Raw genomic sequence first — 17,987 nt, 5'->3', positions numbered from 1 at the left:
CTAGTACTGGGCTCCCTGCACAGAGAGGAGTCTGCTTCTCCTCTCTTTCTGCCGCTCATGCTGTGTACTCTGTCTCAAAGAAATAAAATAAAATAAAATAAAATAAAATAAAATAAAATAAATCATAAAAAAAGAAAATAAACAAGGATGACTGGGTGGCTCAATGGTTAAGCGTCTGCCTTTGGCTCAGGGTGTGATCCTGGGGTCTGGGATCGAGTTCCATGTCAGGCTCCCTGCATGGAGCCTGCTTCTCTCTATGCCTGTGTCTCTGCCTCTCTCTCTCTGTGTCTCTCATGAATAAATAAATAAAATCTTAAAAGAAAGGAAAATAAACAAACATTATATATATATATATATATATATATATATATATATATATATACTATTTAAGTATATCGGATGGAGAAAAATGAAACAATAAGGGGGACACAGAATAGATGAAAAGATGGCTGTTCACTTGTTTGCTTGTTTGTGGTTTTTTTTTGTTGTTGTTTTTTTTTTTTTATTGTCCCTGCATGTAGAGAGCTGGCTGTTCTGTATAGGGAATCAGGGAGGCTTCAGGGATGGTGACATCTGAGATCTGAAGGAAGTGAGGAAACAAGCCTTGAAGGTATCTGGCAGAAGATGTGCCCATCAGAAGGAGCAAGTCTTGAAGCAAAAGCATGCTTGGCATTATTGAGAAATAGCAAAGAACTCAGTGCAACTGGAGCAGAATGAACTAGAAGGAGAGTAGTGGATTAAGGTCAAAGAGAGAGGACCAAATTGTATAGGAATGATAGGCCTTATAAGAATTTGGATTTTACTATCAATAAGGCTGGAAGCCATTGGAGTATTTTGAGTACAAAGGTGATATAATATGATCTAAGTTTTAAAAGGATGGTGAAGAGGGGGAAAGAAAGTACAGAGAGCAGTCAGGGAACTATTTAAATAATCCTAACAAGAAACCACAGTGGGTTGGGTCACGGTGGTGATAATAGGGTGATGAATGAGGTTGGATTCTGAAAGTAGATTAAATGTGACGGACAAGAGAAAGGAATTTAGGAGGATGCCAGCCTTTGGTCTAAGTAGCTGGAAGGATGGAGTTGCCTCTAATGAGATGGGGAAGAGGTGGGGAGAATGGATTTGGGGGTAGAAAGCAGAAGTTTGTTTTTGATCATGTAAGATTTCAGACGCCATGTAGACAGCTGTAACAGCAGGTTGATGCCTCACTCCTACCCCCCTTTGGCTATACCACCATTGTGCACTTAGGACAGCCTGACCCACTGCCTGCACCTCCATTTCTTGGCCAGGGGGCTTTCTCAGACTAAGACATTCTTGAAAAACACAACACAGCACAACTCAATACAGAACAATACAATACACAGACTTCCTCTTTAATAAGAGAAAGGCACACGTGGAGAAATCTCTTTGCCCTTCCTTGCTCCCTGCTTTCTGCTTTAGAATATATTTGTTTGGAAATATGATGATTGGTGGTATTGCAATCATCAGAGAAATTCCAAGGGAATGGAAGAGAAGCCAAGCTCTGGCATTGTAGAAATAAACCAATTTTAGCAACCACTTATCTCCAGGGTGCCTGCAATGTGAGAGAAACAAACTCTTTGTATTTAAGCCACTGTAAATCAGGTATTTTCTTACTTAACAGTTGAAAGCATTCCTAACTGATGCATAATGATCGTAAATATAATCTAGCTAATGTGATCAAGTACTAGTCTAAGCACTTTACATGTATTGTCTCATTTAATCCTTATAATAACTTTGTGAGATAGTTACTATGATTTCTTTTTTTTTTTTTTTAATTTTTATTTATTTATGATAGTCACAGAGAGAGAGAGAGGCAGAGACACAGGCAGAGGGAGAAGCAGGCTCCATGCACCGGGAGCCCGACGTGGGATTCGATCCCGGGTCTCCAGGATCGCGCCCTGGGCCAAAGGCAGGCGCCAAACCGCTGTGCCACCCAGGGATCCCGTTACTATGATTTCTTTAAAAGATGTATTCATTTATTTTAGGGAGAAAGAGAGAGAGAATGAGTGCACATGCATACAGGAATGGGAAGGGCAGAGGGAGAAGGAGAGAGAAAGAATCTCAAGCAGACTCCCCGCTGAATATGAAGCCTCATGGGGTGCTCCATCTCACCACCCCGAGATCATGACCTGAGCTGAAATCAAGAGTCAGAGGCTTAGCTGATTGTGCCACTCAGGCGGTGAAGTAGTTACTATTATTATCTCCACTTCAGATAAGGATATTGAAGCATGGAGAATTAAGGCATAATGTGAACCCAGGCAGTCTGATTCCAGAGCCCTTGCCCAAAACTACTCTGCTATACTACCTTCTAGTACTTGTGGTTCTATAATCTGACATAAAACTATAACCATAAACGTTACTGTGGCAAGTTTTTTTTTATACTTACAATATGGACATTTATCAAGTATAAAAAGCTTCAAATATAAAGGGTAAAGTTAGATCTGCAGCCAAATAGTGACTCAAAATTCTCATACTCTTCTCTGCAATTTTGGATTTAAAATGTTCAGTCAGGAAGCATCTGCCTTTGGCTCAGGTCATGATCTTGGGGTCCTGGGACTGAGCCCTACATCCCTGTTCAGCAGGGAGTCTGCTTCTCCCTCTGCCCCTCCCCCTGCTCATGCCGTCTCTCTTTCTCTCTCTCAAATAAATTTTTTTAAAAATCTTTAAAAAATTGGGATCCCTGGGTGGCGCAGCGGTTTGGCGCCTGCCTTTGGCCCAGGGCGCGATCCTGGAGACCCGGGATCGAATCCCACGTCGGGCTCCCGGTGCATGGAGCCTGCTTCTCCCTCTGCCTGTGTCTCTGCGCCTCTCTCTCTCTCTCTGTGACTATCATAAATAAATAAAAATTAAAAAAAATCTTTAAAAAATTTAAATGCTTTAGGATATACTTAAAGCAAGTTTAGTTATCTTATCATTATGCACATGAAATAGGTAATAAAGGAGGATTTCAAGCTATTCAACCAGCCAGTATGCATCCTTTACCTACAAGTCCCAAACCAGAAGTCACCAGAAGTGAATGATGTCAAATGGAATTTGGGGATAGGAGAAAGATACATAGGAACCTAAGGTTGACCTCACTTTTCCCACTGGCCTCTGATGCATTTCCTCACTCCTGTTTATAGCAGAAATTCTCTAACGAATTGCTAGTTCTCAGGATTCCTGGGTAGCTCTAGTTGAGCATCTGCCTCCTCCTGGAGTCCTGGGATTGAGTCCCACATCAGGCTCCCTGCTTGGAGCCTGCTTTTCCCTCTGCTTGTGTCTCTGCCTCTCTCTCTCTCTCTCTCTCTCTCTCATGAATAAATAAACAAGATCTTTTAAAAAATTTTTAAAAAGAATTGCTAGTTCTCACAACTTACATTGCTACTCCATTTCCATTCTCTCTTGAGCCGATCAAACTTTCAACTTAACCACCTGAATAAACTGTTCTTGTCATCTTGATGTTTACATCACTAATCCAATGTCTATTATATATATATATATATATATATATATTTTTTTTTTAAAGTAAGCTCTAAGCCCAACATGAGGCCTTAACCACATGACCACTGAGCCAGCCAGGTGCCTCCCCCAACATCTATTGTTAATCCTCATCTTATTAATTTATCAGCAGCATATGGCATAGTCCTCAGCCTCTGTGGCTGGTTCTTCAGTTCACTGGTCTCCACGTTGGAAGTTTCAGTGTTTGGACTTCATTTCCACTCATGCCTTTGGTGTTCTCATCTTGGCTCAGTTTCATGCGCTGTGGTGGATTAAAAATCATCTGGCAGTTGAATATCATGCAGTGAGTAACCTCAGGTGATGCCATGTGAAAGAGAATAATTGCCCATTTGAGACAGGCTTAAATTTCCGATTCTCAAAATTGTGAGCTAAAAAAAAAAGTTATTTCAGAGACTAAATTTTAGGTTAACCTCTCTCTTTCTCTCTTTTTTTTAAAGATTTTATTTATTCATTCATGAGAGACAGAGACAGAGAGAGAGACAGAGAGGCAGAGACACAGGCAGAGGGAGAAGTAGGCTTCCTGTGGGGAGCCCAATGTGGGACTCAGTCCCAGGACTCTGGGATCCCAACCTGAGCCAAAGGCAGGTGCTCAACCACTAAGCCACCCAGGCGTCCCAGGTTGGCCTTTCTTGTTGCGATAGATAATCAGAAGAGAGAATCATCTTTTTTGCTGATGACCCACAATTGCCTGAATGCCTCACCTGAATTCCATATTTAATTGCATATCTGACATTTCCACTTGGATATGTCTTATTTGGGATTCTACCAGAAGCAGACTCCAAGATGAGGATTCAGATGCAAGTAGCTTCACCCGGAGGTGATCTCAAGAAACACCAGCAGAGGAGAGGGGAAGTGAGATGAGAGAGAAGGCTGAGAATAATGGGTGTGTTATTAAGCCAATTATCACCGAAGAAAACTGCTTCATGCTATTGGGAAACTCGGAGAATTAATGTAAAACATGTCTCTCATAGTTTTCACACTCAGAGGGCAAGGGAACTGGAACATGCTAACTTGTGTGAGTCACTGGTTGAGGGCTGCTCCTGGGGAAGTGAATTCCCTGAAATCAGCTGTAGGCAGAGGTTTAAGAAAAAAGCCCTCAGGCAAAGAAATGATAATCCTGGGAGTGGGGTGCACACTGAAGTGGGTAAATTGAGGAAATATGAGCAGGACTCTAACAGCATTTGCTAGGACATTAATATTTTAATGATTCCAGGACAATTGTTTATTGTATTGTTCTTGTTGTTACTGTTTAAAGATTTTAAGTAATCTCTATGCCCAATGTGGGTCCCAAATTTACAACCCTGAAATCAAGAGTTGCACATTTCACTGGCTAAGCCTGCCAGGCGCCTCTCCAGAACAATTATTTTGTAGAATGTTCTATATACTGGCTGCTGTGAGATAGTGTTCCATGGTCTCACACTTCTTTGTGACTTGTGAGAAGAAGCACTAACTGTTCTTCTGCTCTGGATTACCTAATCCAAAGATATTTGGATAGTGAACAGCCTTGGAAGCTAATGTCTCCCATCAAGACAGGCTTGTTTATTATTACCATAGTTTAATAAAGTAAATATCTCTCTAAGGCAAAAGTTAGGCATGTTTGCTTGCAGCCCATTATAAAAAATTTGGGCTCCTTGAGTTTAGGATTCCTCTCCCGTAACAACATATATTACGTGCAGGTATTACCTAGCTCTTGTATCATCCTGGAGGAACTGGGGCTTGGGAAACTGGCACAAGAGAATGACTCTGTGATTACTATTATTGCTGTCCAATAGTATAAAGCACCATTCCTCATAATAATATATTTATTTGTTTTCTCTATCCTACAACAAAGACAAAATAATTTCAGAATTACTATTCCATTGATGCCATCAACAAAAAATCTAAGTAATTTTCAAAATATCTTTTCTTTTCTTTTCTTTTCTTTTTTTTTTTCAAAATTTCTTTGCTGAGCCTGGGTGGCTCAGCAGTTAAGCACCTCCCTTCAGCCCAGGACATGATCCTGGAGTCCTGGGATCAAGTCCCACATCAGGCTCTGTGCATGGAGCCTGCTTCTCCCTCTACCTGTGTCTCTGCCTCTCTTTCTCTCTGTCTCATGAATAAATAAATAAAAATTTTAAAAATTTCTTTGTAGTTATTAAAATATATATATTTAAACTTTATTTCTGTTCATACGTTAGTATGCTATTTAGAACAATGATATAATGTTAAGTGGAAGAGACAATAGTGGCTTTGTCTTGTTCCTGATTTTAAAGAGAATGATTTTAATGTTTTCCCACTAAACGTAATGTTTGCTATGAGCATTTTTATTTGTTTTTAAATTATTATTTTTTACTTTAAGCATTTTAAAAAATAATTGGTCTTTTTCCTAAGTAGGCTCCACACTGAGCGTGGAGCCCAACATGGGGCTTGGACTCAAAACCCTGAGACCAAGACCTGAGCTGATACCAAGAATTGAATGCTTAACCGACTAAGCCACCCAGGTACCCCCAAAATAGCTTTGTATTAGATTAAATTTCTCCTCTGTAATTGTTTTGCTAAGAGGTTTCTTTGCCTTTGTTTTTGTTTTTGACTTGCCATGGTTGATATTGTTCAGTGAAACATCTTTTGGCCTCACAAGGCTGCCACTTCCCACAGTTCCAGCCCTCAGCTGTGGTCCCCTCTGAGTAGATGAATTCCCCTGCTGAAACTTGCATATCATAAGGAGACAGTGTCACCAACAACCAGGGAAGTCAAAGGTCCTAATCTATTCAGAGACAAGGTGAACAGGCAGGCTCCAGTATACTGGTTCCCAATTGTCACTTTGCAGTCATATGATGAAGTAGCAATGATAGGCATGAAGGCCAACAGGCTTGGTAGAAAGACACAGGATGCAACAATCTGAAAATGCCTCTTATATTCTCATATTCTGTTCCACGTCTGCCTTAGGTTCCACAATGTGGCTTCACAGCCTTCCCTCCAAAGCCATTGCTGCAGGAGATACACTTGTGTTTGTCCTCACTGACCTCAAAGTAAGTCTGAATATGCTGCTTTGCAGGAAATGTATGAGGTATCTGCAGCCCCAACTGTCCCATAATCTGATGGTTTTATCCTTAGAAGTCTGTGGTTCTTAGGGGACCCAGCACAGGTAAGTGAGCAGGTTCCTGGAAATGGAGGCTCTCTCTGTGCACCGTCCCGTCCCAACATCCCACAGAAGCAGGGTGTTGTCCCAAAAGCCAGGGCCCAGGTGTGACACGCCTGGACTCACAGCCAATCCAGTGACCACCGTGGCATTACGGAAAACTGTTGCCTTGGTTGTGAAAGACCACACAAGTTCCACATCATGACCATCCTGTCACAACAGATGCTGAAGAACTGGCTTGATTTGTGAATACAGGCTACCTTAGTGATTTCTTTCATTAATGTCCTCTGAGCCTTTGATCACATTTCCGATTTTCCAGTTTTGGCCACAACTGTCTTATCTTTTCCTCTGGAGACACACAGGTCTGAGTTCAGAGCAGCAACAACAGAGACAGTGTCCACGTGGGCTGGGCTATACTCCCAACAAGCTTTAGTTAGAATTCCCTCTTGTATATTTCCATTGGGCTATATTCAGAAGTGCTGTGTTTGAGTTTACTTTGCAGTTTACTGCAGAGAAAAGACACAAAACCTTCTGAGAAAGAATTGATTTCAGATGGCACCTGAACAGCAGCATCCCTAGTGGCTGCTGAAAGTTGTGCTCCCCACAGACCAATAGGATTTTCTTGGGGCACCTGGATGACTCAGTTGGTAGAGCATGAGACTCTTGAACTCAGAATTGTGAGTCTGGGTGTAGAGATTGTGAGCCTGGGTGTAGAGATTACTTAAAAAAATATATTTTTTTTAAATAGGATTTTCTTGATGAGCTGCCATACTCAATCTCAACACCTTGTAATGTTTATCCTTTGGAAAATAGTTCAGGCAGCTGCTTTCTAATCTCTGTGATTATGGAGGGCTGGCCAGGGAGGGAGCTGAGGCCAGTAGGACACAGAGTGGAGGGCATCCACAGCTACATACTCCACAGCCTCTCGTGCTTCTTAGGCCCCAGCAGGGAGGTATATTGCTAGGACAGGAGATGTTTTGCTAGAATTTTTTTTTATCAGAAATGTGTATTGGATTTTACCAAATATTATTTTGTGTACCTATTGATAGATTTTTTTCTTTAATATCTTAATGTGGTAAATTACATTAATTTTCAAATATTAAAATATATTTGTACACTTGGGTAAACTCAACCTAGGTATAATACATTATCTTTTAAATATATTGTCATATCTGGTTTGCTACTAACTTATTTTTTTGTACCCTTCTTCATGAGTATTGCTCTATAATTTAATGTTCTTATACTGCCCTTGTAGGGCTTTGGTATTAATATTTTATTAACTTCAGTAAATGAGTGGGACTGGGCATTTTCTCTCTAATTCTGTTTTTTATAAATTCTCTGGAAGAGTTGAAAATAAGTTTAAAATGCTTTGTTCCTTAAATATTTTGTAGAACTGATTTGTAAAAACTTGTGGACTTTTTCTCTTAAATGAAAGAGTTTTTACTACCAATCAAATTTCTTTTTTTTTTTTTCTAAGATTTATTTTATTTATTTATTTGAGAGAGGGAGAGAAAGAGAGAGAGCACAAGCAGAGGTGGAGAGAGAAGCAGGCTCTCTGCTGAACAGGGAGCCCGTTGCCGGGGCAGACACTCAACCGACCGAGCCACCCAGGTACCCCTCAAATTTCTTTGTTATAGAAACAGTCAGGCTTACTATTTCTTCTTCTATCAGCTTTGGAAAGTTACAAACTATGTGTATTTAGATATCTCCACGTGTTCACTAATTTCTTTGATCACCATATTCCTGTCTTTCAGAACTTTTTCTAGGATTATTTTTTTCTGAAGTATCATTTATCCTTCCCTTCAGTGAAGATCAACTAGTAATAAACCCTGTGCTCTTGTTTATTTGAAATGTCTTTATTTTGTCCTTAGTCTTATAAAATAAAATAGTGTTACTTAAGGAGGGCATGTGATGTGATGAACACTGGGTGTTATGCACAACTCATGAATTACTGAGCTCTACCTCTGAAACTAATGATGTACTATATGTTGGCTAATTGAATTTAACTTTAAAAAAATTAAAAAGTAGTGTTACTAGATGACAGTTATTTTATCTCAGCACTTGAAGATATTATCCTGGCTTCTGGCTTCCCTTTTGTGTTAACAAGTCTGCTGTTATTCTAATTACTATGACTTTGTAAATAAGCTGATTTTTTTTTTTTTTTGGTCTGATGTTATGGGTTGAATTGTATCACTCAAAAAGGTATATTAAAGCCTTAAGCCCTAGTACCTAAGAATGTGACCTTACTTTGAGATAGACAATTGAAGATATAATTAGTTAAGATAAGGTCATATTGGATGAGTAGTCCATTAATCCAATATGACTGGTGTCCTTTTAGGAGAGGAAAAGAGATGCAGAGACACAGATGTATGAAGAGATAACACATGTTGATGGAGGCAGAGATTGAGGTTTTGCAGCTGTGATCCAAAGATTGCTAGCAAATCATCAGAAACAAGGAAGGATTTTCTCCTATCAGTTCAGAGGAAGCATGACCTTGTGACACCTTGTTTTTGGACTTCTAGACTTCAAAACTGTGAAACAATAAGTTTCTGTTATATTAAGCCACCTGGTTTGTGGCACTGTGTTACAGCAGCCCTTAGGAAAAGAAATGAAATTAATTTTAAAATATTTTGTCAGGGGACAGGAGAGAAAATGAGTGGAAAATGTCAGAAAGGGTGACAGAACATGAGAGACTCCTAACTCTGGGAAACAAACAAGGGGTAGTGGAAAAGGAGGTGGGCGGGGAGATGGGGTGACTGGGTGACGGGCACTGAGTGGGCCACTGGACAGGCTGAGCACTGGGTGTTATATGTTGGCAAATTGAACTCCAATAAAAAAATATGCAAAAAAATATGTTGTCAAAAAAAAAAAAGGAAGAAAGAAAGAAAAAGTATTGTCTTTTATGTTGTCAGTTTCGCTGGAATTTTCTGGGTTAGATTTTCTTTTTACTTCGTATTCTTAGTGACTTCTGATGTGTGGATTTATGTTTTTTATCAATATGGAAAATCCTCATTCATTATATGGATATAAGCTCACCTCCATTCTCTCTCTCTCTCTTTTTTTTTTTTCTCCTCCATTCTCTTGATTCTCCTTCTGGGACTTTAAGTAGATTTTTTTTTTTAAGATTTTATTTATTTATTCATGAGAGACACAGAGAGAGGCAGAGACACAGGCAGAGTGAGAAGCAGGCTTCCTGCAGGGGAGCCCAATATGAGACTTGATCCTGGGACTCCAGGATCACACTCTGAGCCAAAGGCAGAAGATCAACTGCTGAGCCACACAGGCATCCCCTCTAAGTAGATTTAAATTAGGGAACTGCCTCATGTCCTTGGCCTGTCATATTTTCATCTCTTTGTGTCTCTGTGCTGCTTTCTAGGTAGAGGTTTGTGGCATAGATGGATAATTGTCATTCCTTAGTCACTTTCTCCATATTCAATTATAAAACTTCTTAATTTTGATGGATCCATGATCATTCACAATAAAAGCTGTATTTCCAGTATTTCCAGTTTGCTTGAGCAAACACTGACTGTGGTATACAAGCAGAAATGGTGTGCACAGTTAAAAATAGGAAAAAAAAAAAAAAAGAAAAGAAATGGTGTGCATAATTTTCACAAAGTTTCCTTTTTGCCTGTTTGTATATCTTATTTGGAGAAATATCTATTCACATTTTGTACCCATTTTTTAAAATGGGGTTGTCTTTTTATCATTGAATTTTAAGAGTTACTTATATATTCTAGATATTATATCAGATATACGGTTTGTAAAATTTTTTCCCATTCTGTGTGCTGTCATTTCACTTTCCTGGTAGTGTCTGAGTTAGTCTACTAGGGCTGCCATAACAAAATACTACAGACTGGATATGACCTAATTTAACCTTTATCACCTCTTATTTTTTTTTTAAAGATTTTATTCATTTATTCATAGAGACAGAGAGAGAGAGGCAGAGACACAGGCAGAGGGAGAAGCAGGCATCATACAGAGAGCCTGACGTGGGTATCGATCCAGGGTCTCCAGGATCACGCCCTGGGCTGCAGGCGGCGCTAAACTGCTGCGCCACCGAGGCTGCCCCCTTTATCACCTTTTATTTATTAATTATTAATTATTAATTATTAATTAATTATTTATTTAAATTTTTATTTATTCAGAGAGAGAGAGAGAGACTGAGAGGCAGAGACACAGGCAGAGGGAGAAGCAGGCTCCATGCAGGGAGCCCGACGCGCGACTCCATCCTGGGTCTCCAGGATCAGACCCCGGGCTGCAGGCGACGCTAAACCGCTGCACCACCGGGGGTGCCCCTTTATCACCTTTTAAAAGGCCCTGTCTCCAAATACAGCCACATTGTGGGTTAAAGCTTCCACATATAAATATTAGGAGAACACAGTTCTGTCCTAAACAACTCTACCTTCTGGGTACCCAAAATTTATATCTTTTTAAAATGCGAAATACATTCACCCCAATACCAAATTCTTAACCCAGAAGCAGCTCTATGTCAAAAGCCTCATCTAAATATTATCTCAACCAGGTATGGATGAGACTTGAAATATGATTGATATTGAGGCAAAATTCTTCTTTCAGCTTTGAGCCTGTGAAACAGAAATTCTGTGCTTCCAAGATAGAATGGCGAGATAGGCATGCATAGACATTTCCATTTTATTTTTTTCAAGATTTATTTATTTATTTTTATTAGAAAGAGAGAGAGCAAGTGCACACAGGCAGGAAGGTTGGGAGAGGGAGTAGACTCTCTACTGAGCCGGGAGCCCAAATGGGGATTTGGACTCAATCCCAGGGCCCTGGGATCATGACCTTAACCCAAGGCAGATGCTTAACTGACTGAGCCACTCAAGCACCTGCATTTTATTTAAAAAATTTTTTGTGTGTTTATTGTTTTTGTTTTAGAACAATTACTTATTTTTACTTAGGTTGTATGAAATGCAATTGGGAGAAAATACTTTGGAACACAAACCTACAGATTAAATTAGGGACATAGATAAATGCTGCAGACATCAGTAGTTTATTGTTTGTTTAGTCCAAACACATTCAAAATGGAAATTCAAATACTTTTCCATCTGAAACAATTAAACTAGATTCCACTAGCATATAATGCTTAAGACAGATAGTAATAAAGATGATAATCCATTGTCTTCGATAACTGCTAAAGCGAAGATGGTAAAGCCAGTTTGGTTGCCATAGTGTCATAAGGATAGATTACCATCAAAAAAAAAAAAAAATCAGCAAATAACCATAATGGTCAATGAATATTTTTATTCTGGTTCACTGAAAAGGATACAAAATGTTAAAAGTCTGCAGTACTGCAGGTGAACAATCACCATGTAAACTTCTCCATGTGATGTTTTAATGTTTTATTCATGGTATGTAAAAACTGAAGCTGAGTGGCTCTTTACTCTAATTTTCTAATACACTGAACATTTCTCATTACTTTTGGTGCCAGAACAGTTTTCATGGGTGGCAAGGCAATATCCTGGATTGGAAATTATATATATGTTTAAAATGGGAAGGAAATAAATAAAAGGGTAGAGGAAAAATATTCTATAAAACAAAATGAAACACAGCACTGACAATAAACCACTTATTTAAAAGTAGTTTGAATAAAGCCTTCAAAACTCAAAAGCAATTTTCTGGCAAGAACTTCAAGTACTATACATCAGAAAGTGTAAAAGTGTTCCAATAGGAAAAAAATCTTTAAGTGCCCCTAAGTGGAAATTATGAGAAGTCTATGTCCCCAGAACATATGCAACAGTGCAAGTCTTTTTTCCAAATGGAAACCTCATTCGAGAGGGGAAAAAGGACAGATTTAATTTCACTTATATTGCCCAGTACATGAAAAACAAAATATGTGCATCATTTGCTAGCTTGCTAAATAGCAAATGTTTCATAATTCAGAACTAATTTGCTACTACAACATTCATATTTTAAAAGAGAAATCAGGATGCCTGCGTGGCTCAGTCAGTTAAGCATCAGCCTTCGGCTCAGGTCATGATCCCAGGCTCTTGAGATTGAGTCCAGAGTCCAGCATCCAGCTTCTTGCTCATCAGGGAGCCTGCTTCTCCCTCTGCCTGCTCTTCTGCCTGCTTACACTCTTTCTCTCTGACAAATAAACAAAATCTTAAAAAGTAATAATAATAAAAGAGAGAAATCAGAAAGAAGAAAGGGGGAGGTGTGGATCCAAAGGAAGTCCAAAATTTAGCAAGATAATTCCATTAGATTTTAAGGCTCAAGAGTAATCTCGTTTGGCTCAATGCTTTGCCTCTGGAGCTCCAGGGGTGGCAGCATCATCTTCTTGTTTCTGGGCAATAACTTTGTTCCTGAGGGACTGGTTGGTAGCAGCCTGACCCACTAAAACTGAAGATACAGCCTTGACCCCCTAGGCCTGTATCCTCCAGACTCATGGTAGGAGTGACAGTTATGCTTATTTCTGAACAGCTTTTGGTGCTATTCTTCCCTTTTCTTTAAGGATAATGGGGACTGGCAGCCACATAGTTCAATTTTTTTATTCTGTGGAATCCCAGAAGTCCAACAGGATTCCTTTATTTTGTTGACTCTGTCCCCTTTATTCCAAGCTGGCAGTGCTTCTGCTGTTATAGTTCCATCGCTATTCCTAGATACTTCTGAGATGGCTGATTAAATCTATGAATCACACTATCAGGAGGAAGAATTTTCTCTACCTTTAATGTCCTTTTGGCTGGGCTAAGAATCAAATTGATAGGAGACAGATTAACAAAGGAAAATCAAATTTAATAGCATACATACAGGGAATCCACATAGACATGGATTTTCCAAAGACAGTGAAGCAATATGATGCTTGTATGAACAAAGGGAAGGTATCTGAGGATCCAAAGTGGGGAAAGACCATTAGCAGGAAGTTGAAAGATGCTTGAAAAACCAAGGTTACCTTATTATGTAGGTAAGTTTCTTAGGTAAAGAGAAGTCTCTATTAATAGCTCTTTTCCTGGTTCAAAGAGTCAGTTGAGGGGGAGGTGAAAAGCTTTTTATGAATCTACTGGGTTTCCATTGTGTTTAATTCAAAACAGTGTTCATGCCAAAGTGGCCTGTCTTCAGGCAGCCTGCCCTCAGGCAGCCTGCCCTTGGACCCTACAGCACCTATGAACTCTTTATCATACGATTTTCCAGCCACCCCTTTGGTGTGCTTTCTAGAATATACCTTTTCTTTTTGTAATATGGATAGTAATTAGGTACCATGCCCAATTGCAACATGTGTGTGTGTGGGGGGGTTTCCCACATCACCAAGGAGCAATTTTCCAGAAACCTGTTGGATATCTTACAATTCAATTCAATTCTGACAGTGTCTACCCAGAGATAATATCAGATTCCACAGATTAAGGGCTGAGTCCCACAAGAGTGCTGTCCTACTACTCTTTTCCCTGCTCCTTCATATGCCAGATGCAAGCCTATGTTATTACCTGTGTCTCTGGCCAACTGGCTACAAATTGGAGGTTCCAGTGATCCCCTCCAACTCAGGATGCCATCTGCAAGTTCAGATTGTTATCTGTACTTCTGAGCAGTTGGCTGTAAATCAGAGGTTCTCTCTCTCTCTCTGTGTGACTATCATAAATAAATAGAAATTAAAAAAAAAATTAAAAAAAAAAACTATATATATTCGTGAGAGACACAAAGAGACAGGCAGCAGAGACATAGGCAGAGGGAGAAGCAGACTCCATGCAGGGAGCCCAACGTGGGATTCGATCCCTGATCTCCAGGATCACGCCCTGGGCTGAAGGTGGTGCTAAACTGCTGAGCCACCCGGGCTGCCCTAAATATCCATTTTTGAAACAACAGTCTCTCTTCAAAGGCAATCTGGGCCTTTTCTAACATGAACCTCAAAAATCTTCCAGCCTCTATTCACAAACCAATTCCAAAGCTACTTCCACATTAAAAAAAAAAAAAAAAAAAAATTTTATTTACTTATTCATGAGAGACAGAGAGAGAGAGAGGTTGAGGCAGAGGGAGAAGCAGGCTCCATGCAGGGAGCCGGACATGGGGACATGGGACTCGATCCCAGGATCCTCGACTGAAGGCAGCGCTAACCCCTGAGCCACTGGGGCTGCCCTACTTCCACATTTTTAAACTATTGGAGCAACACCTCACTTCTCAGTATAAAAATCTGCATTAGTCTGGTAGGGATATCATAACAAAATCTCATTCAACAGCAAAAATTTATTTCTCAGTTCTGGAGGCTGGGTATCCAAGATCAAGGTGCTAGTAGGTTTGGCCAGCTTGCAGATGGCCATCTTCTGGTTGTGTCCTCATGAAGCCTTTGCTTTATGCTTATCCCCCAAGTGTCTCTTCCTCTTCCTACAAGGACACTAGTCCTATTGGATTAAGGTTTCACTCTTACAAGTTCATTTAAATTTAATTACCTTTGGAAGGCCTTTCTTCAAATATGTTGAGGGTTTGGGAAAGAGTGAGGAACTTTGAAGGAACACAATTCAGTCCAAACCAGTGTACTTGAAGTACAAGAGATAAATTTTTTTATTGTGGTAAAATATATACAACATAAAATTTACCATTTTAACCATTTTTAAGTGTACAATTGTATGGCATTAAGTGCATTCGTATTGAGATGCAATCATCACCACCATCATATCCAGAACTTCATCTTTCCAAACTGAAGTATGCAAAGTACTCTAATTCCTAAACACTAACTCCATATTCTTCCTCCCCCAAGCCCCTGGCAATCACCTTTTTACTTTCTGACTCTATGAATTTGAGTACTCTAGGTATCTTATATAGATGGAACTGTACAATATACAGGCCTTCTGTGGGTGGGTGATTTCACTTGGCATAAGGTCTCCAAGATTCATTCATATTGTAACATGTATATATGCTGTCGAAATGAGCACTACATTGTAATATGCTAGGATTTCCTTCCTTTTTAAGGCTGAATAATACAAAAGTTTTCCATTTTGGTGAAGTCTAATTTTCCTATTTTTTTTGTCACTTGTATGTTTGGTTTTATAGCTAAAAAAACTATTGCCTAATCCAAGGTCACACAGAAATATACCTATATTTTCTCTGAAAGTACTATAGTTTTATTTTTATTTTTTAAAAATATTTTATTTATTTATTCATGGGAGACAGAGGGAGAGAGAGAGGCAGAGACACAGGGAGAGGGAGAAGCAGGCTTCATGCAGGGAGCCTGATGTGGGACTCGATCCTGGGTCTCCAGGATCCTGCCCTGGGCTGAAGGTGGCGCTAAACCGCTGAGCCACCAGGGCTGCCCAGTACTATAGTTTTAACATTTATATTTAGATCTATGGTCCATTTTTTAAAAAAGATTTTACTTATTTTTTATTTAAAAATTTTTTTAAATGATTTATTTTTTATTTTTTAAATTTTACTTATTTATTCATGAGAGACATGGAGAGCGAGAGGCAGAGACACAGGCAGAGGGAGAAGCAGGCTCTATGCAGGGAGCCCGATGTGGGACTTGATCCCAGGACTCCAGGATCATACCCTGAGCTGAAGGTGGACGCTTAACTGCTGAGCCAACGAGGCATCCCCTATGGTCCATTTTGAATTAAATTTTGTATGGGTGAGGCAGGGTCCAGTTTCATTCTTTTGCACTTAGATATACAACTGTTACAACACTCTTTGTTGAAAAGACTATTCTTTTCTCATTGACCTGTCGATGTTATTAAAAATTGTTCGTAAATGCATTATTTCTTAATACTAAATTCTATTTCACTGGTATATATGTCCACCACTTTTCCAGTATTACATTATCTAGATCACTGTGGTATTTATTTATTTATTTATTTATTTATTTATTTATTTATTCATTCATTCATTCATGAGAGACACAGGCAGAGAAGCAGGCTACATGCAGGGACCCTGATGTGGGACTTGATCCCAGAAGTCCAGGATCACGCACTGAGCCGAAGGCAGATGCCCAACCGCTGAGCCACCCAGACATCCCTAGATCACTGTGGTTTTGTAGTCAGTTTTGAAATCAGGAAGAATAAGTGTTTTCTTTTAAGGATTATTTTGCCTATCTTGCATCCCTTATATTTCCATGTGAGGGACTCAGCTTGCCAATTTTTGGAAAAAAAAAAAAAAAAGGCAGCTGAGATTTTAATAGTATTGCATAGAATCTGCAGAAGAATAGGGGAGTATTGCCATTATAATACTTTAAGTCTTCTGCTACCATATCTTGATGAACTACCTAGATTAATGATGATTTAGCTTACTTATAAATCCTGTTCCTTGTGTCTTCCTACCTCTCAAAATAGACTAACAATTCCTTGTTCCTCCATTGGTTACTTTTTCTACTTCTAACATGCATTTTAAAACCAGAAAAGTTCTGCCAATAATAATCTCTTGAATACTTTTATCTTTACTTGTATCTTTTTCTCCCTAAGTTCCACATCTTTAACTGTCCACTCTATTTTTACCTTTATATCAATAATGGTATAATGTTTGAACTTCAACATTTTACAAGGTTGTTTTTTCTTTGTTATTGCTCTGCACTAGTAGACACTTTAAGCTCTGGGAAGTTTTCTTCCACTATTTTTTTTAGTAATTTTCCATCTTTTATTTACTTTGCTTTCTCTTTCTCCTGTAATATTAGTCCTCTTGGATTGATTTTCTTATACTTTCTTTTGCAATTTCCATCTCTTTGTGTATGTCTTCTTTTATTATTTTTTTATTTTAAAAAATATTTTATTTACTTATTCGTGAGAGACACAGAGAGAAGCAGAGACATAGGCAGGAGAAGCAGGCTTCTTACATAGAGCCCGATGCGGGACTTTTTTATTTAAATGCATATTTTCCAATTTTATTCCATATCTAATGAATCAAAATTGGTGGTGAGGTGAGTGGGGATGGGGGTAGGGCATTTTTAGTTTCAACAAGCACTCCAAGTAGGTCTGATCTACAGATCTCTTTTTTCCTTTTTTTTTTTTGTATATATATATATATTTTTTTTAAAGGAAGATTTAATCACAGACGTAGAATTACTTTTTTTTTTATGATTTTATTTATTCATGAGAGACACAGAGAGAGGCAGAGACACAGGCAGAGGGAGAAGCAGGCTCCATGCAGGGAGCCTGACGTGGGACTGGATCCCGGGTCTCCCGGATCAGGGCCTGGGCTGCAGGCGGCGCTAAACCGCTGAGCCACCCAGGCTGCCCCTGTATATAATTTTTTTATTGGAGTTTGATTTGCCAACGGATAGCATAACACCCAGTGCTCATCCCGTCAAGTGTCCCCCTCAGTGCCCATCACCCAGTCACCCCAACCCCCCGCCCACCTCCCCTTCCACCCCCCCTTGTTCGTTTCCCAGAGTTAGGAGTCTCTCATGTTCTGTCACCCT

At 39.4% G+C, this 17,987-nt stretch overlaps 1 protein-coding gene and 1 pseudogene across 2 annotated transcripts in view; both read right to left on the bottom strand.

The window, feature by feature from the left end:
• RAD52 (RAD52 homolog, DNA repair protein) overlaps window positions 1-17,987 on the bottom strand; it is a 116,988-nt gene that overhangs the window by 66,999 nt on the left and 32,002 nt on the right. The window lies entirely within an intron of this gene.
• LOC119877657 lies at window positions 6,130-17,106 on the bottom strand (annotated as a pseudogene).

This window comes from Canis lupus, chromosome 27, assembly GCF_011100685.1.
Source record: "Canis lupus familiaris isolate Mischka breed German Shepherd chromosome 27, alternate assembly UU_Cfam_GSD_1.0, whole genome shotgun sequence".
NCBI classification, from domain to species: Eukaryota; Metazoa; Chordata; class Mammalia; order Carnivora; family Canidae; genus Canis; species Canis lupus.
Note: the sequence above shows the minus strand (reverse complement) of the source record. Positions and strands in the feature narration are given on the sequence as shown.